The 10,291-nt window shown below is 39.1% G+C and overlaps 1 long non-coding RNA gene across 1 annotated transcript; it reads left to right on the top strand.

Annotated features, from left to right (window-relative positions):
- The first annotated feature begins 4,333 nt into the window (after window positions 1–4,333).
- LOC311030281 lies at window positions 4,334–5,080 on the top strand. Its single transcript, XR_014598961.1, has 3 exons — window positions 4,334–4,494; window positions 4,814–4,877; window positions 4,976–5,080. It is a non-coding gene; the product is annotated as an uncharacterized lncRNA (long non-coding RNA).
- The last annotated feature ends 5,211 nt before the right edge of the window (window positions 5,081–10,291 follow it).

The following is a 10,291-nucleotide window of genomic DNA, read 5'->3' as shown; positions in this document are numbered from 1 at the left end:
ATTGCTTTACCTCAAATGTAATAAAACAACTTGTTTCACAACTCATCCTTCCTATCATTGACTATGCAGACATTGTATATCAAACTGCTAACAAAACTGATCTCCAGCCGCTTAATTTAATTTATAACCGGCTATGTAGATTTATTTTAGGTTGTTCATTTTTTACCCATCATTGTATTATGTTTAACAGTCTCGGATGGCTTCCCTTAGACAAAAGTCGCCAATTTCATTTTTACATTTTTTTGTTTAAATATATTCATTTTGACTATCCCTATTTCCTCAAACAATTTTTTTTTCCTATACATCTCATTTCTAGTCACTCAGAAGCTCTGCTCAATCGCTTTTAATAGTCCCATACACTAATAAACAATTTGGTAAAAAAGCTTTTATGTTTAGGGCTCCCTCAGACTGGAACCAATTACTCATAGACATTCGTTTGCTTTCATCATTTTATGGGTTTAAAAATAATTTGACTTCTCACCTTAAATCTGATTGTATATGTTTTCAGTAACTCATCTCACCATGTCACTGTCTATGTTTATGTTTATGGTAACACTTTACAATAAGGGTCCGTTAATTAACGTTACTTAATGCATTATTCAGCATGAATTAACAGTTTAATAATAGTTTAATAACCATTATAATGTATTACTTAACATCAATTATCATATTAGTAAATGCATTAATAAGCAGTTAATTAATGTCTGCTCAGAGTTAATTAATACATTAATAAGCATTAATAAAGTTACATCCTGTAATTAGTCATCCTTATGTATGCATTACTTAGTATTAATTAATATATTAGTTAATATGTTAGTAAAAACGTTAATAATGTATCTAGTAATCATTTACTAATGGTGTTTGTTTGGAGTGATTAAGCATTAAGAAACAGTAACCTAATACATCTACTTATCATTCGCTAATGGTGTACATGTTACCTGGATGGGCATTAATATATATTGTATTACTTCACATTAGTAACCTGATATAAACCTTAATAAATTACAGGAGTGCCTCATAAGCATTACTTAACCATAGTTAACCATTACCGAATGCTATTTGGACCCTTATTGTAAAGTGTAACACATGTATCCCTTAAGTAACACATTATACATGCTTAACTGCCTCATAAGCATGGCTTAACCACTAATAGTTTAAATGTAGTTGAAGCAATCACATAAAGAATTTCACACATTTTATTCAAAACAGAATAAAACAGATTATCACAGATAACATTATTACATGTAACATAACATTAACTTGCAGAGGAGAGCTTTCAACAAACATGAACATCTCTTATTTGGTAACATGACAATATGGTGAGGGGGCATGAAGCACAGTATGTGTATGTGTGTGTTTATGCTGCAGAGCCATATCAGGCTACCCTCTGTTCGCTCCCTGTCGATCAGTCTTCCCGCTCAGTCAATCTACCCATCTGTCTATATACCCAATCTGTCAGTCTACTTGTGTCAGTCTACTTGTGTCAGTCTACCCGTTTCCACACTATCTCTGTTCAATGTGCCGTGGGACACACTGATCCCATGTGACACCTCAACACAGTGTAGAAAGGGGTTTTCTGGCACTACTTCACCAACTTACAAGATACATGGATAATGAGGAAACACCATGACACACACAGGGAATTAGCAAAGACTAAATTGTGAGAAAAGGAGGGGGAATTGCTAAATAAAAATGGACACATTTGGGTTGAATAATTTTTGGAAATTAACATTGATTTGGACTGTACTGGTCCTTCTAGTACACCCCTCTATCAGTGTGTGATGAGTGATTGATCTACTTGTAGGGACAACAGACAGAACACACACAGCCAAAGCCAGCCAAGAAATATGCTTCACATACCCCGCTGGCGAGAGCGATGTTTGCTTTTCTTCGCCTTTTTCTCCTTCTTATTTTTTCTTTTCTTCCCACTCTTCTTTGTCTTCCCTTTCCCCTTCTTCTTCCTCTTTCTGTACGGCGATGAATCGGAACTCTGACAAATCAGAGCTGGACTCAGAGTCGTCCTCACTGTCGTCTTCACTGTCATGCTGCATCTCAGATCCCCCCATCGCTCCATCATCACTTTCTTCTCTTCTGGACTGTTGAGCCGCATTGAGACTTGCATTGAGACCGCATTGAGACCAAAGCTATGGATGCCAGGATTGATAGTTGATTACATCAGCTTGATTGCTTATTGTATACAAACACCTACAACAACAAACACAGCTATGACACAACTTTCGCACCACAGCATACACCTATCACTCCTTAATCCTCGAGCATCCCTTAAGATTAATATACATTTTACCCTCATGTCCAAATTTGCCTCATTGACGACCCTCTCATAAAAGTGCAATACAAATGTAATAAATACATATTTATTTTCACTTTCACCACACTTTCCAGACCCATAGATATAAAGTTTATTATAATTGTTTAATTTTTTTTTTACAACCCCTGATTTTTTTCAATGGGAAAATCACAAAATGAGCCAATATTTTCCAAAAATAGATTCACAGTGGAATATTTGGGATGAAGATATTGCAGCCTTTGACTGTGTCAGTAATTGATATAATAGATGTTGATGCATTATTACTTTTGGAACAATGAGAGTAATGTACTGTAATTCTGGCATATTATAATTTTTAATAAATCTAAGCCTCTACCTTCATAATACAGGGAAAACAGGTTTTATGTCTGGTGATCACCCCCAAAACTAGCAGGGGCAGCAGAGCTTCATCACATCAAATTTCAGTGAAGGTCTGGATCTCTTACCTTGCAGAATGCATAGCAATAATACAGCTGAACACCATAAATGGTCTTGGTATTTGTGTGTGAAAATCAATGTTTATTTGATCAAAAGAAAGTCTCCACTCACCTATTAGATGAGTGGAATAGCATGTTTATGCAGACACAGTGTGTGTGTGTGTGTGTGTGTGTGTGTGTGTGTGTGTGGGCTCTGTTGATTTTTTTTTCTCTCAGCCATATTCACACTCACTCTTTTATATCAGTTCTAATATGCCAAGACCATTTCATTTAAATATCCTGAAAGTAGCCTAGAATCTTCACTCACCATCAGAGAGCTGAGTCCTGCAAATATCATGTTCTGATGTGACATCTGAAAGTTTTTCATCCAGGAACTCAGCACGTGCTTTCCACTTGTCCCTTTCCTTTCTCAGAGTGTCCATGGCAGTTTTGGCAGTTGGGGCCTCTGTAGTCTTATTACCTACTGTATTTAGAACAGAACATAGAAATTCCAAAATTACCTAAATTTGACTGGTCAAATTATGGTGTGTATCCCAGCTTCCTTCCCTAATGTTAACGTTAGCAGTAACACTTTATTTGAAGGGTATTGAGACATGACACTATCATAGACATAACAGAGCACGTCATTAATGTCGTCATAAATACATCATTTCATGTTATTAGTGAAATTTAAGTTTACAGATACTGTTTTATTACTTTCAGATTTGTGCACAGTGTGATTCTCTTTTTTTGTGGAAGGCTCTGCTGGGCCTGTTAAAAAATGGCGGTTGTTTAGGCGTCTATCTATATTATGCCTATGGCTGCCCCCACCAGTTTGTCATATAGTATTGACAGTCTTGTACCAAGGCTAGTGGTGCCTGAACCCACCACATAATGTGTTAGCTAATTTATACCTCTGTCATTATTGTATTTTCCAGGAGGTGTTGCAAGCGCAGAAGTCTATTCGACACCAGTCGATTTTCACAAGATCGAAGGTGTCTCTGTTCAACTGGATGCAATTTGTGTACAGGTTTGACAAATAATACATTTATTTTTGTTTGGTGTTTGGATTTGTGTAGCCGACTAAGTATGGAGTTAGATTTGTGTCTTTATGACATGCGAGAAAATAAATGATCTGAGAGAAAAAAAAATATTTGAGAGAAAAAATGATCACACTGATAGCAAAAGATAATAATATTTGAGACTAAAAAAAGTTTTGAGAGAAAGTATTTTTTCATAGAACATAAAAAAATATACATTTTTAAAATTATTTCTGAGAAAAAAAAAATCACATGGAAGTTTACACATATCATACTACATTTTTTTTGTTTTTTAACTTTATTGACATCTCGTCCTCATCTTCTCTCACGTAACTGAATCGATTACATTAGCGGTTCTAGCTCCCGTTTAATGGAAATTACTTATCAAAATATAAAGCATGATTATTATTAAACTTAATTAAATATTTCTAAATATTTTAAAGTCAAATTACAATTGTCAAATGTTTTCTACAGTTTATATGCGCGCTCCCACGCTTTCCCTCTTTCTTCCTCTTACCTGAGTAGCTTCTTCACTCGCCATCGATCGCGACTATTAAGCAGCTTTTATCGATCATTAATCGTCCGTTCATAGATCGTATTATACCTCTGACCACGGAACACCAGCAACCTTCACCGCGGAGACGACGAAGGCAATCTGCCTGTCGGAGGAGCTACATTATTCACATACATGGAATTTGGATTTCCCTCTGAAGTAAGTAATATGACTTATCTGGTTTAAATACGTTCCTTTATTATTTGATTATCAATAGATGTGCATATGCATGCATAAACAAATGTAGGCTACATGTAGGCTAATATAAGTGGTTTTAATAATATCATGTATGAGTTTGGTGTGATTAAAAATAAACAAGTACAAGCAAGTGGGATATTAGTGAATAATTTATTAGACAAATAATCCATGTTATATACAGGTTGCAATATGTGTATGATAAGAAGAAATAAGTAGTTTATCAACAAATGAATAGGAAAGCATTCAGAATAAATGTAATATCTGATGTTTTCTGTTACAGGTTGATGCCAGACGGCCGTACTGCAGGTCAATCCTCATGTTCCCCCGATGGGCCTCTACTTCGGGTAAGGGGATTTAAGGAAGGACTTCTGTCTTTCAAGGTGTTCCACGGAGAACCTCGTCCACTGCTTACTAACAGAACAGATGGGTTCCATGTCCATAGTTCCACGGTGGTGATGGGGGTGACAGCGACGAAGTCAACGAGCCACTCCAGCAGTCCTGGGACATTCTCAGAGGCTAGTAGCTGCAGTGTCCGCTCCAAATGTCCAGATCCCTGTGTTGCAAGAAGATGATTATTGTTGAGGTTTTATTTGTGTTTATCAGTATTGCAGTTTATAAGTAATACCACACAGTAGTTCTTTCAGACAAATGTTTCCTGTTAAATGTTTTACAATTATTAGGTTGTGTACAAATCTAAATAATAAATATCTGAATATATATGATTGTTGACTCATGTTTTAGGTCTGCAGGTCTATTTCCCTCCTGCTCTGGAGGAGAGACCCTGCTGCAGTGGTTGGCATCATGGCTGAGGAGATGGGGTGTAGTGGAGTAATAGCAGGTCTTTGCTCCATCACCTCATCCATGACCATAAACACTTCCAGTGTGCAGCAGTGACCTCTCCTCCCTCAGTGCTGACACTGTCAGTTCCTATAAACAACATATACATACATACAAACACTTATCGTAATCATTGTTTAGATCCACTATTCACCACTAGTCATATATTATAATATGGACAGTAATACTGTTCCACATGGGATAAACTTAATGGACTCTGATGTTTTAACACATTGTAGATATTACCCAGCACTGACTTTGCCTGATTATAAATAAGAAAGACAACTTCATTCATGTTCAACAGAACGTTTCAGGTAGACATCTCAGGAGAGCAGGACATCTCCCATCTATATACGCTGGTGTTCAACCTTATATCATTGAGTAGCTTAATATGCAACAGTAGTAGTTAAGCCCTGCATATGAGAATTATAACATTTAACACCACATTTTTTAAGTGAAGCCTCTCAGAGCAGCATACCTCCTGCCGGTGAACGTCTCCTCATCGTTCCCTCCACCGGATGAGGCGCTCGGTGTCTGCATCCGTCCCTTATTTACCGCCATTAGTAAATATATAACCACGGTTTAACATAAGCACTATATTCTTAGTTAACGTCGGTAAAAACGGCACATTTGCCGCTTCGGTTACGCTCGCTAAGCCCTATGGTAAATTACCGTCAGTAGGCTAGCCGGCTGGCAGGACCTTCGATTCGTAACGTTAACGTACAATTCCAACAACAATAAAGTAACGTTCATTATCAATACGATTTAAAATAATTTTAAAAATGTATATATTTTTTATGTTCTATGAAAAAATACTTTCTCTCAAAACTTTTTTTAGTCTCAAATATTATTATCTTTTGCTATCAGTGTGATAATTTTTTCTCTCAAATATTTTTTTTTCTCTCAGATCATTTATTTTCTCGCATGTCATAAAGACACAAATCTAACTCCATACTAAGCTCCTGTTGTCACAATACTGAGATTTCTTACTTTGGCAATATTTGTCTATATTTCAAATGTTGTTGACAATACTACACTAAGTAAATCAGTGGCAGGTTACCTTTAAGTAAGCCTAAATTAATTTATGGCTTTTACTATACATTAGTCATTGGGTTTTGACTGAAATTATTTCACACTATTTCAAGGTTTTCTCAAGGACTGAGGTTGCGCCAGCTTGATTCATGATGGACAACGTTGCTGGGTCCTCAAGAACCCTTTCAAGAATGGCAAAGCAACTGAGGGAGGTCTGCGTGACAGCAATGGAGAGTCTGCGTCACAGAGAAGGACAGAGAATAGGGGGAAGGAGGCATTTCGTGGTGATAGATGAGAGTCACTTCAGACATAAAAGAAAGGTAACTTTTTATATTAACTGCTACAAATTGTTCAACTGCTAATTATGACTTGTCTATTATCTTGTCTTGTCTATTATGACTTGATTATGTACTAGTCTTGTGATGCCCGACATTCAGATCGAGACTAGGCAAGACTTTCCTACTCCTTTCTGAACATTGATAAACATGCATTTGTTTGCTACTTCCTTTGGTTCAATTTGAATATTTCCATGGGCAGAACAAGTAAATGTAATTAAATGAAAATCTGTGTTAGTCTGTCGTCCTCAACCAATGGCAGTGTTGTGGTTAGCTCTGCTCTGTTATCAGAAATATGTTTAGAAAGAAGAGTTTAAAGACATTTACCAATTGAAGAAAGGCACCAAATACAAGCCCAACAGTACAAGTTAGGCGCAGTGCATGTATGCGGTCTCTAGCGGAGAGCAGAGTGCAGATTTTTATTTTAAAAGTTGGACCAGGGCTCCCGCTCCATCCCGCTCCAATTTTGCTCTGGGGCCACCCATGCCTGACCCACAATAAGTTTGTTTTCTAGCTGGATCTGTATGTTATAGTAAAGTATGTAGTTGATTCAATTATTTTTCAAATTGTGGGAGGGAAGAGACCTGAAACAGAACTCATACTGGACTCTGACGATGCCAGGTTTGGATTTAAGTGTACAACGCTGCTTTTTTTTGGACAGGTCCGTGAGCAAGGAGCAAGGAAATTCTCACCTGCTCTCGTCCTCTCAATCGCAGAGAAACGATCGGTTTGCTGATTGACAGAAGCCTGGTTGAAACAGCAGGCCATCATTTATATTGTCCATGCTTATAGTGATGAAAAACAGAATGGGACAGAATCATTCCTATTGAAACTCTTAAATTTGGCTATAGTAATCATCCATTTATAGTGATCATATTCACTCGGACAGATATGACTATTGGACTCCATAGTAATCTTGCATTCTACTTTGTCTAATCGGATTTGTCAAGTTGGTGTTGAAGTGGCTGTCAGTGTGATATACAGTTGTTAAAATTCTACAATATTGCACCTTAAATATTCCTACTAACATTATTAATTTATCTGACACTATGGGCCCTAGTTTCGCGGGGCAGCGCAGGGCTGCGCAGGGTGGCGGAGCCGGCGTAATGCAAGTTTGGACCCGCACAGCCTTGCGCACGGTCAGTTTGGCAGTTTGGTGGATCGCCTGCACCAAGATGGGCGTGGCGGCGCAACAGGGGGAGGCGTCACAGATTCAGCTTGGCGTAGCGGAAGTTTCGTGGCAAAAAGCCTCGCCAAGACTGCGCCGAAAGCTCGCCAGCTCCAAACTAGTCTACTCTATCTACTAATACTGAGCTCTTCACCTTACTGTCATACTGTCTCTTACTTCTCAGAGCGGCCTTGTGAGCATTCTCTCTTGTGATCTTGTATGCTTCTTCCATGCCCTGCTTCCACTTGTCCATGTAGTCATGATGGTTGCTGTCTCCTTGTTCTGGGGTCAAGTTGAACAACATATCGATGGGCAACCGTGGAGAGCGCCCATACAATAAATTGAAGGGTGAGAAGCCAGTTACATCACTACGAGTACAATTGTACGCGTAAACCAGTTTGTTTAGTGAGTCTTTCCAGTTAGTCTTTTGACTCTCTGTGAGGGTCTTTAACATTTGGAGTAGTGTTCGGTTAAACCGCTCTACCTGTCCGTTCCCCTGGGGGTGGTAGGGAGTAGTTCTCGACCCAGCAACTCCACAGTACTTTTTCAATTGTGCAAACAGTATGTTTTCAAATTCACCACCCTGATCATGGTGTATTCTCGCTGGGAAGCCGAATTTCAATGCATAGTCGTTAAAGATTTTGTCTGCCGCTGTCTTGCCTGACTTTGAAGTTGTGGCATACGCCTGGACAAAACGTGTAAAGTGGTCAACAATTACAAGAATGTATTCATACCCACCCTTACATTTGTCAAGGTGTAAGAAATCAACTGAGACTAGCTCAAACGGCTGAGTGGGGACAATGTTCGTCAGTGGTGTCCTCTTCTCACGGCTTGGCTTCTTGTGCTTGAGGCACACACATTTCCTCATGACATAGTCCTCTATCTCTTGTTGCATGTGGGGCCAGTAAAACCGGTCTCGCACCAAAGATGTGGTCCTATCTACACCTTGGTGGCCCATTTCATTGTGGAGTTCCCTCAACACTGTAGTTTTATGTTTTTCTGGAAGCACCAACTGTTTTCTGGTTGCAGTTTTCCTGTGCAGTACTCCACTCTCATTTATCTCCAATTTCTCCCACTCTCTAAGGAGACATACCATCGGTGAGCTGAGTTGTTTGAGTTCTGGACCTGATGGGCGTTTTCCTGCCAGTTTATATTGAATAACTGGTCCAATAGTGGAATCATTTCTTTGGTCATGTTTGATTTGGTCTGTTGTTAGTGGAATGAGGACTGTATCTGTAGCTACAGCTGCACATTTTACTGAGACACCCATGGACCATGACACACTAGATTCATCCTGATTTTCCACTGCTTGCGTTGTTGCTCTAATCACATCATGTGATATTTCTTCTGAACACTCTTCCATGAATGTTTCCATATCCAATGGCATTCTGGACAGACTATCTGCATCAATATCAATCGTTTTCAGTGGATTTGTCTGGACGCAGATTTTCTTGAAACGACGCCAAGGCAAAACGGAGAAAAAAAGTTTGTTTTGCTTTGTGTGTACGGGGCCTGAGAGTCTGGGTGCTTGTAACATTCTCCTGGTGCTCAGTAGCGGGTGGCTCTCCTCCCAGAGACACCTTGTTTGGCTTTGGTTCGGCAAATTGGGTTTCTTTACTCCTTCTTACAACATTACACACACACCTCTCCACTCATGCATTCATCTACACAACTGATTCCACTGACTACACACGCCATGATTAGTTTAGGTTACTTTTTCAGGTTACTTTTCATCAGTTAATACTTAAGTTAATTATCTCCTGTGTGCATCTCCTTCCTTTGTCAAGGCCATGCGGCCCGGTTTGTGACAAGTGGAGGCTCGTCCTGTTCTATTTTGCTTTGTTGAGATGCATTTTTTGAGATTACATTTACATTTACATTTAGGTCATTTAGCAGACGCTTTTGTCCAAAGCGACTTACAATAAGTACATTTGTCAAAAGAAGGAAACAAAGAAACCACAACGTATCATTGCCGATAAAGTAAGAGCTAAAAATAGAACAAGTATTAGGTCCTCATCTGAGTAAAGTAGTACTTCAAGAGCAACAGTGCTACGATCAGAGTGCTATAGGTAAGGTTTTTTTTTTTTTGGGGGGGGGGGGGGGTGTTAGTGGGTCATGCTATGTAGAGTCGAGGTGAAGTCTGAACAGGTGAGTCTTGAGCCTTTTTCAGAAGATGGCAAATGCTCTGCTGTCCTGACATCAGTCGAGAGTTCGTTCCACCACTGAGGCGCCAGAACAGGGAGCAGGTGGTGGCACGGTTAGATGTAACAAGTGCGTGAACGTCTTCAGAGGTGAGGGGGCTAAAGCTGGTAAGACCATCCGAGTTGAGAGTTGGGGGAGATGTCTTCTGGGAGGGAATAGGCGTGAATGAGGAGCTGATGTCATT

Source organism: Eutrigla gurnardus (genome assembly GCF_963514095.1).
Source record: "Eutrigla gurnardus genome assembly, chromosome: 19".
NCBI classification, from domain to species: Eukaryota; Metazoa; Chordata; class Actinopteri; order Perciformes; family Triglidae; genus Eutrigla; species Eutrigla gurnardus.
Note: the sequence above shows the minus strand (reverse complement) of the source record. Positions and strands in the feature narration are given on the sequence as shown.